Here is a 16,782-nt window from a genome sequence, read left to right as displayed (position 1 = left end):
GTATATAGGACAGTGTGGGAGTGTCTTACTATGAAGGTGACATTGAGCTGATATTTGGGGAAAAGAATATTCCAGCCAGAGAAAAGTGCAAAGGCCCTGAGAAAGCCCCTTGTACACCTGTTTAAAGACTAGAAAGGGACAGAGTCTGAAGAAGAGTGAGCAAGAGGAAGAGGTACAGGTGCAAGATGAGATCAGAGACAATCTAGGAGTCCACATCAATGAGGGCCTTAATTTCTGAGGACACAGTGTTTACTCTGAATAAAATAGGATGCCATAGGGAGATGGTGAGCAGGGACTTGCAGAGATCTCATTTTCATTTCGCAGGACCACTCTGCAGTATAGTGAATAACTATGGTGGAGGGGACGATGCTGGGAAGGAATTGGAAGCACTCTATTAAAATATTGGTATTCCAATGTGGACTTATTAAAGCAAATTTAGTTGCTTAGGAAGTATAAATAAATACAGAAACATTTTCTGTCCCACTTTGTTAACCATATACCTTTCTTCTTTAAGCTTTAGCTTGATGGAGTAAGTTAGAGGAAAACTGCATTTTGGAAATACAACCCCTTAGAAGTGGCTGGAAAGGAAAAGATTGGTAGTAAGCTGTTGCAAGCAGCACAAGGAAAGTACAATAGATTAGTCCTTGAGGGACTGCATCTGACTCCCAGGGCCAGTCCAGCCTGGAGAGCTGTGCCCTTATGCTGTGACCTCTGTACTCTTAGCTGAGAACAACAAATGATATCAGGATGAAAGAAAAGAAGCCCATGCTTGCTTGTTTCATCCCCTATCACAGTGAATCCTGAATGAAATTATCAGCTAAGTCAAGGCCTATCAATGACAGAGATAGACACTTCCCACTTTTCACTATCAGCACTCCACATGTTCTTGTTGGAAAAAGGAAAAACATATATGTATGTATGCATGTATATATGTATGTATGTATGTATGTATATATATATATATATACATATATATATATATATATGTATATATATATATATATATACACATATGTATGACTTGAATGCTTCATTATTTCTAGATAATTGCTACAAATTTGGAACTCACCTTGTCAATGCAGGTTTTGCTTTTAGAATTTCAATGCCATATGCCCTCATTAGTCTGGGTTAGGTCCATCTGATCTCATTGTTTTTTATAAATAATATTTTTTATTTAAAAAAATAAAATTTGTTCTTTTTAGATGTACATGACAATAAAATGTATTTTGATACATATAATATGGAGTATAACTTGTCCTAATTAGGATCCCATCTTGTGGTTGTACATGGTGTAGAGTTTCACCAGTCGTGTATTCATATAAGAACATAGAAAAATTATGTCCAACTCATTCTATTGTCCTTCCTGTTCACATTTCTTCTCCCTTCCCTTCATTCCCCTTTATCCAATCCAGTGAACTTCTGTTCTTCTCTACTGCCCACCCACCACTGTGTGTTAGCATCCACATAAAAGTGAAAATATTTGGCCTTTGGGTTTTTTGCAATTAGCTTATTTTACTTAGCATAACAGACTCCAGTTCCATACATTTAGTAGAAAATGCCATAATTTCAATCTTCTTTATGGCTATGTAATATTACATTGTGTGTATACACCACATTTTCTTTTTCTATTCATCTGTCGAAAGGCAGGTTGGTTGCTTCCATACCATGGCTACTGTGAATCTAGCAGATGTAAACATTGATGTGGCTGTGTCAGTATAGTATGCTGATTTTAAATCCTTTGGGTATATGCTGAGGAGTGGGATAACCAGGTCAAATGATGGTTCCAATTCAAATTTTTTGAGGATTTTCCCACCTGCTTTATAGACTGGTTGCACCAATTTGCAGTCCTACGAGCAATGTATAAGTGAAACTTTTTTCCCTACATCTCCACAATTTATTGATTTACATCAATAAATAACAACATTTATTGTTACTTGTATTCTTGATAATTGGAGTTCTCATTGGAGTGAGATGGAATCTCCGTGTAGTTTTTTTTTTTTACTGTCCTCATTTTTTTTTAATTTTTTTTAAAATTAGTTACACATGACAGTACAATGATCTTGACAATTCATACATTTGAATCAAATGGGGTATAATTTCTCATTTTTCTGATTGTACAGGTTGCAGAATCACATTGGTTATACAGTCACCTATATACATAAGGCAATAATAATGTCTATTTTATTCTGCTGCCCTTCCTATCTCCCCTTCCCCTCCCCTCTCCTCCCATCACATCTCTCTACCCAATCTAATGTGACACACTTCTTTTTTATTTCTCCTCACAACATCATACATGTTTTCTGTATAATGATGAGGGTCTCCTTCCATCTTCCATGCAAATATCCTTCTCCCTCCTTTTCCCTCCCACCTCTTTTCACTATTTAGTGGTAATCTTCTTCTCATGCTCTTCCTCCCTACCCCATTTTGAGTCCCCTCCCTTATATCAGAGAAGACATTTGGCATTTGTTTTTTAGGGATTGGCTAACTTCATTTAGCATAATCTGCTCTAATGCCATCCATTTCCCTGCAAATGCCAATTTTTTACCCCTCACACATCACATATAGCTCTAATCTCTAGAGTATACAAAGAACTCAAAAAGTTAAACAACAAAAAAATAACAACCCAATCAAAAAATGGGCCAAGAACCTGAACAGACACTTCTCAGAAGAGGACATACAATCAATCAACAAATACACTAAAAAATGCTCACCATCTCTAGCAATCAGAGAAACGCAAATTAAAACTACTCTAAGATACCATCTCACTCCAATAAGAATGACAGCCATTATGAAGTCAAACAACAATAAATGCTGGCAAGGATGCCGGGGGAAAAAGGTACACTCATACATTGCTGGTGAGACTGCAAATTGGTGCAGCCAATTTGGAAAGCAGTATGGAGATTCCTTGGAAAGCTGGGAATGGAACCACCATTTGACCCAGCTATTCCCCTTCTCGGACTATACCCAAAAGACCTAAAAAGAACATACTACAGGGACACAGCCACATAAATGTTTATAGTAGCACAATTCACAATAGCTAGACTATGGAACCAACCTAGATGTCCTTCAATAGATGAATGGATAAAAAATATGTGGCATTTATACACAACTGAATATTTCTCAGTGTAGTTTTAATTTATATTTCTCTAATTGCTAGTGATGTTGAGTATTTTTTCATGTATTTGTTGACTATTCATATTTATTCTTCTGTGAAGTGCCTATTAAGTTTCTTTGCCCATTTATTGACTGGTTATTTGTTTTTTGGAAGTGTTAAGTTTTTGAGTTCTTTGTATATCCTGGAGATTAATGATCTATCTGAGGTGCAAATGGCAAAGCTTTTCTCCCATTCTATAAGGTCTCTCTTTACATTCTTATTGTTCTTTACTGTAAAGAAGCTTTTAGTTTGATACCATCCCATTTATTGATTCTTGATTTTACTTCTTCCACTTTAGGAGTCTTGTTAAGGAAGTTGGTTCCTAAGCCAACAAGATGGAGAGTTAGGCCTACATTTTCTTCTAGTAGGGATAATAGGTGTATGGTCTCTGGCCTAATGCCTAGGTTTTTGATCCACTTTGAGTTGAGTTTTGTGCAGTATGAGAGGGGTTAAGTTTTTATGCTACTACATATGGATTTTCAGTTTTACCTGCACCATTTGTTAATTAGGCTTTCTTTTCTCCAATGTATGTTCATGACAACTTTCTCTAATATGACATAATTATATATATATATATATATATATATATATATATATATATATATTATATATATATATATATATATGTGTGTGTGTGTGTGTGTGTGTGTGTGTGTGTGTGTGTGTTTGTCTCTGTGTCTTCTATTCAGTTGCATTGGTCTCCATGTCTGTTTTTGTGTCAATACCATACTGTAGAATAATTTAAGGTCTGGTATTGTGATGCTTCCTGCTTCACTTTTTCACTAAGGATTTTATTTTGGCAATTCTGGGCCCCTTATTTTTTCAAGTGATTTTATGATTGCATTTCTGTTTCTATGAAGAATGACATTGGAATTTTAATAGGAATTGCATTAAATTTTTATAGTGTTTTTGGTAATATGGCAATTTTGACAAAATTAATTCTGTTTATCCAAGAACATGAAAGATCTCTCCATCTTCTAAGATCTTCAATTTCTTTCTTTAGTGTTCTGTAGTTTTCATTTGAGAAGTCTTTCACTTCTTTTGTTAGTTTGATTCCCAAGGTGTTTTTTCTTTTAATTTTAGGCTATTGTAAATGGGATATTTTTCCTGATTCCTCTTTCAGCTGTGATATCTTTTTTAAAAAAAATTTAAGTTGTTGATGGACCTTGATTTTATTCATTTATTTATATGTGACATTGAGAATCAAACCCAGTGCCAGGCAAATGTTCTACCACTGAGATTATTGTTACTAAGCACAGTATTGCATAACAGATCTCTATACCTTCTTTATCTGCATAACTAGCACTTGATAGGCATTGAGTAGCAATTCCTAGTTTCTACCGCCTTCAGACCCCAGAAACTACCATTCTGCTTTCTACTTCTATAAATCAGTTTAAACATTTCCTATAAGTGGAATCATGCAGTATTTGTCCTTCTGTGACTGACTTATAATATCCTCAAATTTCATCCATCTGGTAGCATGTGAAAGGATCCCCTTCTTATTTAAGGCTAAAGAATATTTATCTTTATGTATATATCACATTTTCTTTTCACATTCATCCATCAATGGGCATTTAGATTTTTTTTCTTATCTTGGTTATTGTAAATAATGCTTCAGTGAACACAGGACTGCAGTTATCTCTCTGACATGTTATCAGCTCTTTTTGATAAATACCCAGAAATTGGGTTAAGAGGTCATATGATTTTCCTATTTTTAAGTTTTTGAGGAATCTCCATACTGTTTTCCATAATAAGTGTATCCTTCTGTAGTTCTACTAATAGTGGACAAGGGTTGTAAATTCTTCACAATATTGCTGATACTTTATTATTTTGAATAATGCCCATCCTAATAAGTGTGAGGCAATATCTCAGACATCATACTCAGGCCATCATTTTCAACTAGAATCTCTTTACTGTCTGTGTTACTTGAGCGGGAATTCACAAGCTAGAGACAAATGTTTATTTATGGAGAGTACCTGAAATTTTTACTTACAAATAAGCATGTATCCTTTTTCTCATAAGTAAGCTCATATTATTTGTGCTAAGTTTTCATTTATAAAATCTTGTGAAAAATGGGGAAAATCTAGTTCCTGCTCTTAAATGTCTGTCCTCCATGCAAATATAAATATTATGCAAACTAACATGCATAGTATCATTTAAATACATAATCTGGCTGAGTAACTAAAGACCATCTCAGGATATACTATTAAAATTTGTGTGAAGTTTTTGAGAAAGATTGTTTTCTGTGACAATCATAGTAAAATGCTATTTTCTACAGTTTTATATCTATATCACAGAAAAGTACATATCAAAAGAGTGAATTTTGAGAAACTATACTTATTTTTACTTCAGAGAAGCCATTTGACCTACAGAGAAATTTTAAATGAGCAAATGTGATTGACATTAATTAGAAATTAATGTCAAAGTCATAACCTTGTGATATTGATAACAATTGGTAAATTATTTACTATTATGCAGAGAAAATACTTTAAAATAGTCATTCATTTTTAGGTATACTTCCATTAAGCTTGGGGACAAAGCTTTTTCCTCCCTGAATGGCAAAGCGCCAACATGGAGTCCATTGTATGGCCAACAGCATGAGTCACCATATTGTATGGCCAACAGCATGGGCTAACATTCACATGGGAGACCTGGTCTAGGAAAATAAACAGCACTTCATTTGTGGTCCCAGGTCCTCCAAGTACATCCTGTATCTGGAGACTGAGGTTTAAAGTGCTGTTTCTGCCCATTATGTTCAGCTACTGCCCCACCCGAGGCTTTGGGACCTCCAAGCCGTCTACATTTCCTACCAGGAAATTATTCTTTCTCCTCAGTGAGGAATATCTAGAGAAAAATCAACAGTCTCCACCCTCTCCCCAGATGTTATCACATTGGAAGTATGGAATAGGGTGGAGACGTCAAAGCAGTTGAAGTTCTATGTGCAATCTAGCTCCAGCATCTGTCACCTCATTGATTGCTGGGGTTGATCCACATAATTTTGACCTCAGTTCCTTTCCTCTCTCACCTCTCCATTTAGATTCCTCCCAAAGCCAAGTGTCTAGGTAACAATAATCGGGTAAGGAAAATGACCTAGACAGGAGATCACTTAGGAAGATAAAGAGTAATAAAACTAAAATAGAGCTGCTAAATATTTGGAATGTGCTGGCTACCAGGCAATGTCGTAAATGCTTTCCAAACATTTTCTCTTCTAACCCATATAATGGCCCCAGAGCTAAGTGTGTAATTATCTTTATCTGAAAAATGGAAGCTTAGAAAGGTATAGTCATTTGCCCAAGAATATGCAGTTAAAAAATAGTAGACCAAGATTTGAAATTTAACTCTGCTTTTCTAACTCTCAAGTGAATGTTTGAATAGGAACATTGTGATATCTCCCCACCTTCTAACAGGGAGCAATAGGATCTATATTGTTAACATACCCTTGTTCTTAACACCAACCAGCAAAAGCAGCTGTCATATGCTACTGGCATTAGTGGAAGCTCCCAGGTTCCCAGCAACATTCAGCCTGGTCTTTCCTGTGGGAATCCTTCATAGATTTTTTTCCTCATAGGAACTTCTGTTGATAGCAGATCCTAGCAACTACTCCACTGGGATTCTCAGTGTATCTCATCCCAGGTTCCAAACTGGCCATCAGTGTTAGTACAAGGTCCTGAAAGCTAGAGTAGATGAGGCGAGTGATTTACACAGGATAGTAACAGGACCCTGACTCTCAGAAAGAGACTAAATTATGGTTAAGAAGAGATGTAAAATGTTTAGACGAGCAATTCAAGGGCTAGCATCAGGCCAAAAAGATGAAAAATGACCCTGAACAGAGAAATTATAACAAGGTCAGTAGACATGAAATATGGGAGCAAAGAAGCTGGCTAGAAAGTACATTGAAACTGTATTAACATCCAGTTAGTCCACTGAAATGGAACAGCAAGAAGAGCTGAGAGGGGTTTTATTGGTCAGTTTTTCTGATTTCTGCTTATTTCTTGTGGGAAGGTGGTTTCATATAAGAAGAATGCAAAGCACCCACAGCCTTCAAGAGCTCCAAGTACAACAGATTTGTCCACATAGGGGACCAATGCAGTTGCATCATTGCCTCTCTAAAACTGCCTCCTGGTAAAAGTCAGCTTTTTTAAGGATCTTCATCACATTGAAGGACGCAAACATGAAGGACAGTAGAGCATCTTACTTAGTTCCATTTGCTAAGACTTTTCAAGGATCCACTGATCCTCAATTCCAGATTAAATCTCAAACTCTGTAAAGGAACCTATCAAATAGGTTATGACAGAGACTGTTTTTGCATACTACTATTGTGTTCAAAATTGGAAGAATTAGAGATGTAGCAAGTCCATGGTGTTGGCTAATGTGGACATCTAGTACCAGAATTAGCCTTGGTATGCATGCCCTTTAAGTTAATCAAAATGTTAAGTTTAAAGAATTAAGACTGGAAGTCCTATCCAGATAAGGAAGCTAGTGTTTTTTAACAGTTAATAGGAGACTATAATAAAGACATAAATACAATGTCCATTTTCCCAGGCCCTGGAATCCTACAGTTGAGTTTAAAACCCATCTAGGAGATTGATGGTCCTGAACACATTACTTAACCTTGAGCCAAGTCTCTAGGCCTCAGATTCTTCATTGACCATACAAAAAATATAGTGCCTGTACTTCAGAGTGTTATATCATAAGGACTCAGTGAGATAATACAGACAAAGCATAGTATTTTGCACATGAAAACTGCTCCAAGTTTTCATTATTATTGTTACTGGGAAATTCATAACTTCTTGATCTATTTGGTAATAGCAACTAGAGTTAGGGCTACCTTACCTCTCATTTACTTCTTGTTTTATTAATTGTTGAGAGCCACAGCCAAAGGGGCTCCAGCAAACTTCCAGCTGCCAGCAAACTTCCAGCTGCCAGCAAACTTCCAGCTGCCGGCTGATGATCCAGCTGCCAGCAAACTTCCAGCTGCCGGCTGATGATTGGCTCACAGCGGCCCCAGCAACATCTAGCTGATTGGCTCCTCTGCGATGATGTTCATTGGGCTGTTTCCCGGCCCTTCAGACTGCCAGCTGATGATTGGCTCACAGCGGCCCCAGCAACATCTAGCTGATTGGCTCCTCCACGGAGCTGCTCATTGGGGGACTTCTTTGGCTCTGCCCACGCAACCCAGCCAATTGGCCTCAAGAGCAGGAGGATTGTGGGAGGTTGAGAGGCTGGTGTGGGGGTGAGAGGCTTGTGGAAGCCGGTGGTGGCAGTTGGTCTCTGAGGGTTTTTTCCCTGAGGAGCTGTTTTGTTTGGCGTTTGTAGTTCTAAAAATAAAGTTAATTTCTTTTGACAAGTGGCTCCGAATTGTGTCAAGCTAGACTGCGGCAATTAATATTACCATGATGTGAACTGTTTATAAAGTTATGTTACAAAAATAAGTAGCTTATTTAAAGGCATCTGTATTTGCGGCATGAAATTAACTCTCAGTTAAATTAGACTCTCTTTCCAAAAGTTAAGCAAATAATAAGTAGTGTAATGCTCAATTAATTGACTATCTACTGAGTGAAAAAGTCCTATCTTTTTTTTTTTAATCCAAAATAACCTCTCCCAAAGCAAGCTTGCTAGTTCTAATATTTGAAAGATTTAACAAAGGAGTGTTTTCTTCTAGGGGAAGCAAGGGATTCCCCCTTTGGTCTATTTATTTATTTTCTATTTTGTGATATTCTACTCTGTTCTTTTATACTCTCCCTTTAGTTGCAAAAATAATAAGGTTTATCTTAACAAATTAAACAATATAAAATTTGTAGCTGAAAAGTAAATAGCCTTCTCCATCTCACTCCTATGAGATATCAGTGTTAGAAGCTAGCATGTGTATTTCTTTATATAAGCTTCTGACACTCCCTAGCCTAACTTTCCATAAACACACCCAGCTGACCCTATTATATTGAACCAAAACATGGCAATTTTTTGTATAGGTCCCCACCATTCTTTAACACCAACCCACAAATGGAGCCAGACATTCTGTTTTCTGTTTTACACACATGCCTCAGCCATCCCTTTTTGGTTTGCTTTAGCTACTTCACTTCGACTGGATATTCTCCACCACCACCCCAATTCTACCTGCTCTTGAAAAATGCACACCCTTTAACTTATCAAACTCCCTTTATGTTAATTGTCTAAATCACACTTTGATTGCCTAATTCATGCCTGGTAGTATTTTATGATTTATATACTATTTAATACAGATGCCATATGTTTGAGGTTTTTTTCTCTAATTGCTTCATGTCTTTTGAGCTCACTGGACTTTATTGTCTAGCTGAGAAGTGTTGTGTTTTGTATATCTGTATTTATTCCATTGTTAGTCTAAGGACATAGGACAAACTGCAAAAGTTGATGCATCTTTTGTAATATAAACGTCCTTACAATAGGGCTGGGGTTGTGGCTCAGTGGTAGAGCACTTGCCTAGCATGTGTGAGGCACTGGGTTCGATTCTCAGCACCACATGTAAATGAATAAAATAAAGGTCTATCAACATCTCAAAAAGTATTTTTAAAAATGTCCTTATACCAATACTAACATTCAATAATGCTTCATACTAGGGATTCTCAGTAATATTCCTTTTTCTTGATTATTTATTTTAATCATAGGATCCTTTAATTAAATGGAAATTTACCATGATAATAACATCAGACTCTGGTCCTACCACTTAAAAAAAATTTATTCTGAGAAAATTTGTGTTATCATAGAGTGTTATCCAAAGCATTCATGGTACTTATGTTACTTTGTCTCAAGATAATAAATTTTTAGTGATTTATTAGAAAAAATCAGTTATGTCTGTTTGAGTTTTAAAAGTAAGAATCTAATAATACCTGTGACCATTTTAGATCATTCTCAATGTTAAGCTAATACTAATATTTCTCAGATAAATATGATTTCTGTAGATGGTGAGATTTTATTTTGGGATGATATTTAATAGGTTGTTTTTTATGAATCTTTTAGTAAGATGAAATTTAGTTTATTTAAGATGGATTTCCTTACTCAAGAAAATCATCTCAATGTCCTGAATCTCCCCCAACGACACCCCTCCAAAAAAACAGAAAGAATATTATCTCCATCTAGTGGACAAATTATTATATTACAACCTACCAAAAAAAAATCTGATGCCCTAGAATATCTCCTATCACAGGCCTTTTTCTGCCCTACTAATAAATATTTTGGTTTTAATTGGTAAGTGGTAATTTTATGGCAAAAATGTTAAATGTTTTAATATGTTTAGCAATATTTTGCCCAAATGTAAGTAGGGTGTCCTTGTAATTCAGTTGCTTAATTGAATTGAAAAAAATATTAAAATTTTAAAAATTACAGAATTTGGGGGCTACTTGGTATTTACTCAATTGAATTAAGAAAAACTTAACCAAAATTATTCTCCTATGTCTCCTATACTTCCATTCATGCAAAATGAAGAGAGTGTGTTTCCTTTTAGATTTTATAGCAGAAGGATCATCTTAATGCTAATGAGAAATCAGCACACACAGCTTTCATTTGAGCGCTCATTCTTAGGTCCTCAGGTTTCAGCATGAACTACCTATGCATCTTTATAGGAGGGAAGTGCACTCTTCTCCTCTCCCTGTTCAAAAATCTTTAACATCTTCCAACTATATATTGCATGCCTTCAAAAGCCCTCTTTATATATGGCTCATTTTTGGAGATATCTCAGATATCCCAGTGAATTAACCTTCCTACCTTTATTTCTGTGTCTCCAAGTGCTCATGGTTGATGTTCACTGACTGCTTATTTAATTACACACATTGGGGAAGAGCTTGCCTGAGATCTCCTAATATGGCTTGAATTCAAGGATTAAAGATCCTGTTCCACTCTGGCTTTCCTCGGGGTTGCCATACCACATATACCAGTGCCTAGCCTATCCAAGTGAATCAGATGTACCTTTTTTGATATCACAGTTACTGACACATAGTTGTGGTGTATGTAATTATACAATGGAGCTGAAGGAATGTCAGGAATGATAGATGATTAAATCTGGTTAGCTCAGTAACTTGAAAATAACTATTTTAGGACCTGGTATCCTTGTCTATAAAATGACTCTGTTCAACTAGATAATAATTCTTATTGTCTGAGGGACCAAATAAATAATCCATTTATAAGGAGACACATTCATAAGAAAATTTTAAGTTGGAAAACATATTTTTGATTGGTTAAGCTACACTGTGAATTTTTTTCCACGTCTTCTACTTGATGGGTTGATTTGGAAGCAGGATTCTTTTATCATAGATTTGCAGGTGATTCATGAAACATATAAGCCCTACTTTATTCTTCAGGTTTGGCTTCCAGTCTTTGGGTCATAACACTATTAATAACTCCAATGAAGAAAACAAAGAACATTTTAAAATTCACTGCTTACTAGTTTGGATAACACTCTTGGGAGAAATGTTGATGATATCTAAACCTAAATGCATGTTTTTATTTATCATATAATAAACTTCACTTATTCATTAACAGTTTTTTAAAATCACACGCCTCCTGGATTATTTCTAACTATCTTATGAACACACAAGAGTTGACTTCATTTTGACACTTCTTGATATTTCACTTAGAAAAGCTCTTTGTGGAAAGTGCATACAGCTTATGAGTTTTATAATTTTAAAAAAATATGTGTATGTATGGTTCTTTTTCCCTCCAACTCTAAAAATCAATATTATTAAACATAGCACCAATCATTCATTCAAACCAATTAGCTGTTGTTTCATTCTTCTGTTTTGTGGTGCTGAGTTTTGAACTTGGGGCCTCATACAAACTAGGCTGAGCTCTACCCCTGAGCTACACTCTCATCCCATTAAAGGGCAATTTTTGAAGTGCTGTTACAGGCCTGGGGCCTGCCATGTGGAGATGGACAGACACTACAGTCCTTTTAATGTTGCTAGAAATAATTCCAGTAAAACACAGAGTAGCCAGCAAAAGTTTACCAAAGAGACTGAGAAGTGAGGACACTGTACAGGAACTCCTGCAGAGAGGATGGTATGGTACTCACAGAGTTGGAGTTTTTAAGGAAATATTGACCATAGGTTTTTGTCTCTGTTTTATGCCCCCTTAATTGGTCATACTACCTTTTGAAAAGTCCCCACTAAGTTTACTTTGAGTGTCTTGCTGCTTTGGCTATCAGGGTGAGTGGAGGTTGTGACATAGTTTCGGTGATAAGAGAGGGGACTGGAGACCTGGTTACAAGAGATAATGATAACATGGTCCAGAAGCTCTTGTTTTTTCTTAAAAGGGTGTCATTTGTTAAGGCTGGGGGAGGTTTTGACATACCAGGTCTCTATGGCCAAGTTCCTATCCTGTCAGAAAATGCTCCCTGGGCTTTTTAGTTACACTTCATTGTCATTTCACCCTACTCACCTCTACCTAACAGTGCCCTGTGAAGCTCTAAGAATATTCTGAGTCTCCATCTTCAGAAAGCTCACTGACTAGGAATGGAGATCAGATGGTGAACATACTCAGTTCATTGCAAATTCTGTCATTACGAATGGAGAAGTGTCTTGAGATCATAGAGAACAGCATCTCATGAATTTCTGAGGTATCAAGCTGAGGTTAAAGTCTGAGTCCTTAAGGATGAACAACCGTTAGGCAGGAAAAATCAGAAGCCAGGCAGGGCTAGCCTGGCCTAGGATGTGCTGCTCCAATGAGTGCAGAATACACTTGAGGCAGAGAGTTGCCAGTTGAGGTTGTGAAGATAAGTAATTGCAACTGAAAGCAGACAGTGAAGACTTGTAGTCTAGTAAAGATGTTTGGGCTTCAACTTAAAGGTAATAGTGAATTATTGAATTATTTAAACAGAAGAAGGGTGTGGTCAGATTTGCATTTTAAGGAGAGTCACTCTTGGTACAGATTGGAAGATGGGTTCAGGACACCAAGAGAAACGCTCTTATAACAATGTAGGTGGGAGTTGAATACTGGATTTAAAATGCCTGTAATAAATCGGGAATGGAAGGATAGGGGATATAATGGAAATTAGTTGCTGGATATGTTTATTGGGTAGAGAAAGAAGCTCGGGTTTGGAGGAGTAATAATAATAGGCATATAACAGGCACTTGTTGAGTTGAACTCAAAGGTTTAGTGAATTTTTATGTATTTGCTGTTTTCAACAAATAATTCTGATTCTGCATTAGAAGAGCTGTTTTTAAATAATTGTTTCTTTTTAGCTGAAATTGAGTTTAGAATGATCAGTCTTTTGTGTCTGATCAGAAGTTAGAAAATCAGAATGTGAAGCCAGTGGGGGTGTGTGGGGGTATGTTTGTGTGTTCGTGCACGTTTCTTATTTATGTTTACTTTTATTTATTTTAATATTATCATTTTTCACAAGCAGGAAGCAACTATAAATTTTCCTATTCTAAATTCCTTAATTGAAGCTAAATGTTTTGGTAAAATATCAACATGTTAGTGTTTACCACAACATAATTCCTTTTCTTTCATTCACAGTTTTGATGTAGACAATGGCACATCTGCGGGACGGAGTCCCTTGGATCCCATGACCAGCCCAGGGTCTGGGCTAATTCTCCAAGCAAATTTTGTCCACAGTCAATGCCGGGAGTCCTTCCAGTATCGATCTGACAGCGATTATGACCTCTCTCCAAAGTCTATGTCCCGGAATTCCTCCATTGCCAGTGATATGTGAGTACAGGAAGGGGCAGAAATGAAGAAATAAACCCAATTTATTTCCACAGTTGATGATGTAATAATACCAAAGCGTTTGTTCAACTGCATCACTCTTCTTTAAAACAGGAAGAATGAGTAAAATCATGCAAACTGAAAATGAATGGTAGATTCAAGTTGAGTACTCTGTCACTCTTGACACATTTATTTTCGCAGAAAAACATTGGGAAAAGTGAGAATTGCATTTTTAATAGACACTTACATTTAAACATCAGCTTTATATTTATGTAGGACCTGTTTTTTTGCTGTCCTGCCACAATGAGTAATTTCTAATATTTTGAAAGACTTTAAAGTCAGAAAATCCCTGTGAATGAATCTCAAGTGATGTATATATAGAGAGGCTAACACTGGTTTGTCAGATCACGTTAGAGATGTTTTGGAGATGTGGCTTAAATTAAGCCAATTTTTAAAGATTAATCACTAGAGGCAAGCCCATAAAACATTAGACAGACTTGAATATCAGTGAAGACATGGCACACAATGGAAAATACTTTAAACTGCACATCTTATATTATTTTCAGCTCATTTTTGTAGCACATTCCATTCTTATTTTTATGTACTATTTATGTGCTATGTATGTTCTGCATTGTCATATTTGGTAACTTTCTCTATGTATACAACTGATCTCCACTTTCCTCTTCTGGATCTAGACAACCGTCCAGGTACACTCACCATCTTCTCAAAACATCATCTCAAAAACTCATAATGGGTTATAATTCATCTTATAGGAATTAGACTCTATGAGGCCCCTAAGGGCCTGTGTTATTCTCGGTATCCTAATAGATCATCCAAGTATTGCAGGTGGTCTAAGTGGAATTCTAGAAATGAAGTTGTGTTCTACTCTTCATTATAACCTCTAGTTATTATTAGGTGTTTACTTTTAGTTATTAGTTTTTAGCATTTGTATTATTATTGTCCACTCTTTATTTCCAAACAACTTTCTTTTCTCATTGGCCCTATCTCTGTGCGATTCTTATCCCACTTTCATAGGTTTGAAATTCAGGATTATTGTCTAATAATTCACCAATAATGAAAACACTTCTTGAGACTTCTGATATATTTAAAGTTCCTATTCTGGAGTGGGGAGTGGAGATCTGGAATTTTAGTTCATTGATATAAAATTTGGAGCATAGCATCCTTGAGGTATTTAGAGATCACTACAAAAGCACAAAAAAGAGAAGGGAGATTTTCTGCCCAAGGGAACAGTGCAGAAAACAACAGACAAGGAACAATATTTGCAAAATATGAGGCATGGAAAATGACTCAATTAAGGAGTGACAGTCTGCTTGGTGTAGGGAGCAAAATGTGGCAAGATAGAAAGATTCAAATGCAGTATATGGGAGCCAAGAGCCATGGAGGTTCTTAGCTCAGGTTTGTCCTGATTATATTCTTGTTTCCATGCATTCCAATCACTCTATTGTGGAATCTTGGCACAGGGAAGTAGACACAGGGAAGTGATTTCTGTCACCATTAACAGAAACAAAGCAGAGTAAATTTGATGAAGACCTAGATCAAGGAAATGCAGTGGAGAAAAGAGATTGGTCCAGATGCAAGAGGGAAAAGGTTTACAGAAGTGTGTGCATGCATGTGTGTTGGGGAGTAGCCACCTGGGGAAGGAGAATCAAAGGGATTGTTAAAGTTTTTACCCTGAATGAGTAAAATGGTGATTTTGATGTGAGGAACAAAGAATAGAGAGTAGACAACATGATGGCAGGTAATAAGTAATAGATTTGGCCTTTATCGGATGAGCATAGGGGAACAAGACAACCATTAGGCCCAAGGACAAAGAGCAGAAATAGTAGTCCACAGGACCAAGAGAACTTAGAAGAACCAGTTACTACCTCTGATTACTAGGTCTTTGGATGACAGTTGAGTGAAGCATTCTTAGTCAGGTAATGGAATTAAAAACCCACTATGTTGAGGAGTGAATTGAAAGTTGAGATCTGAGCAAGTACATGTATCTTTTGAGAAGGTTAATGAGGGAGAGAATAAGATTGCTTGAGGAATAATTAATTTTAAGGGAAACCGTTTCTTGTTTTTTTTTTTTAATTTGGGACACTTGAGATCAATGAAAATAGAGATTAAAATTTAAGGAAAAAGAGGTTAAAAAGTGGAGTTGTCATTGCTGAAAAAATATGATTCTCAGTTCAAGTTAAGAGATTATCTCTGGAAAAGTAATACTGTATTCTTTAAGACGAACAAAAAAAGAATCAAGTGAAAGGGGAAAACATAAATCTAGAGATGAATGAATGTTTAGAGAGTTAATGGCTAATGATCTCTACTTTTGCAATCATAGAAGGTATAACCATTAAAAACCAAAGAAGAGAGGGATAAGGAACACGTAAGAAAATCATCATGAAGATCAAAAAGAATAACAGAATGAAGATGACCAGAGGAACACTGAACATTCCCATAGATCACAATAATGATTTTGAATGGAAACCATCTAATCTAACTTTATCAAAGGCAAGACAATTTTGGAAAAAAAAACCTCACAATGAATTAGTGGACTTTATGTAGTTATGTGTTCTGTTTTTTAAAATTGGAGAAAATTGATCTTTTAATACCAGCTTGTGTAGATAATTCCTTCACACCCTTTACCCAAGTTAATAAGGATTAAGTATATACACACATTTTATAAAAGGACTATAAGATTTCATATTTAAGTAGGACCTTTATTTTCAAAGCCCACTGAAAGGGATGACCTGGTCTTATGCTAGACCAATACAAGAGTTTCTTTATTAGCTTAGCCTCATTGTAGGAGTGACTGGTTTAATCAGGCCATGATGCAATTCCATATTACAGAAAAATAACATCTAGAACGTGCTCAGTTTTCCCATTCCCTTGGTATATTTACATATAAGATTTTCCTTTTACACTCACTGACACACAGAGCACATTCTTTCTAC

At 36.1% G+C, this 16,782-nt stretch overlaps 1 pseudogene; it reads left to right on the top strand.

Annotated features, from left to right (window-relative positions):
* The first annotated feature begins 12,052 nt into the window (after positions 1-12,052).
* Positions 12,053-16,782, top strand: part of LOC144369670 (3',5'-cyclic-AMP phosphodiesterase 4D-like) — a 152,370-nt pseudogene continuing 147,640 nt past the window's right edge.

The sequence above is a fragment of the Ictidomys tridecemlineatus genome, chromosome 13, assembly GCF_052094955.1.
Source record: "Ictidomys tridecemlineatus isolate mIctTri1 chromosome 13, mIctTri1.hap1, whole genome shotgun sequence".
In the NCBI taxonomy this organism is placed as follows: domain Eukaryota; kingdom Metazoa; phylum Chordata; class Mammalia; order Rodentia; family Sciuridae; genus Ictidomys; species Ictidomys tridecemlineatus.
This window is presented reverse-complemented; position numbering and strand designations above follow the sequence as displayed.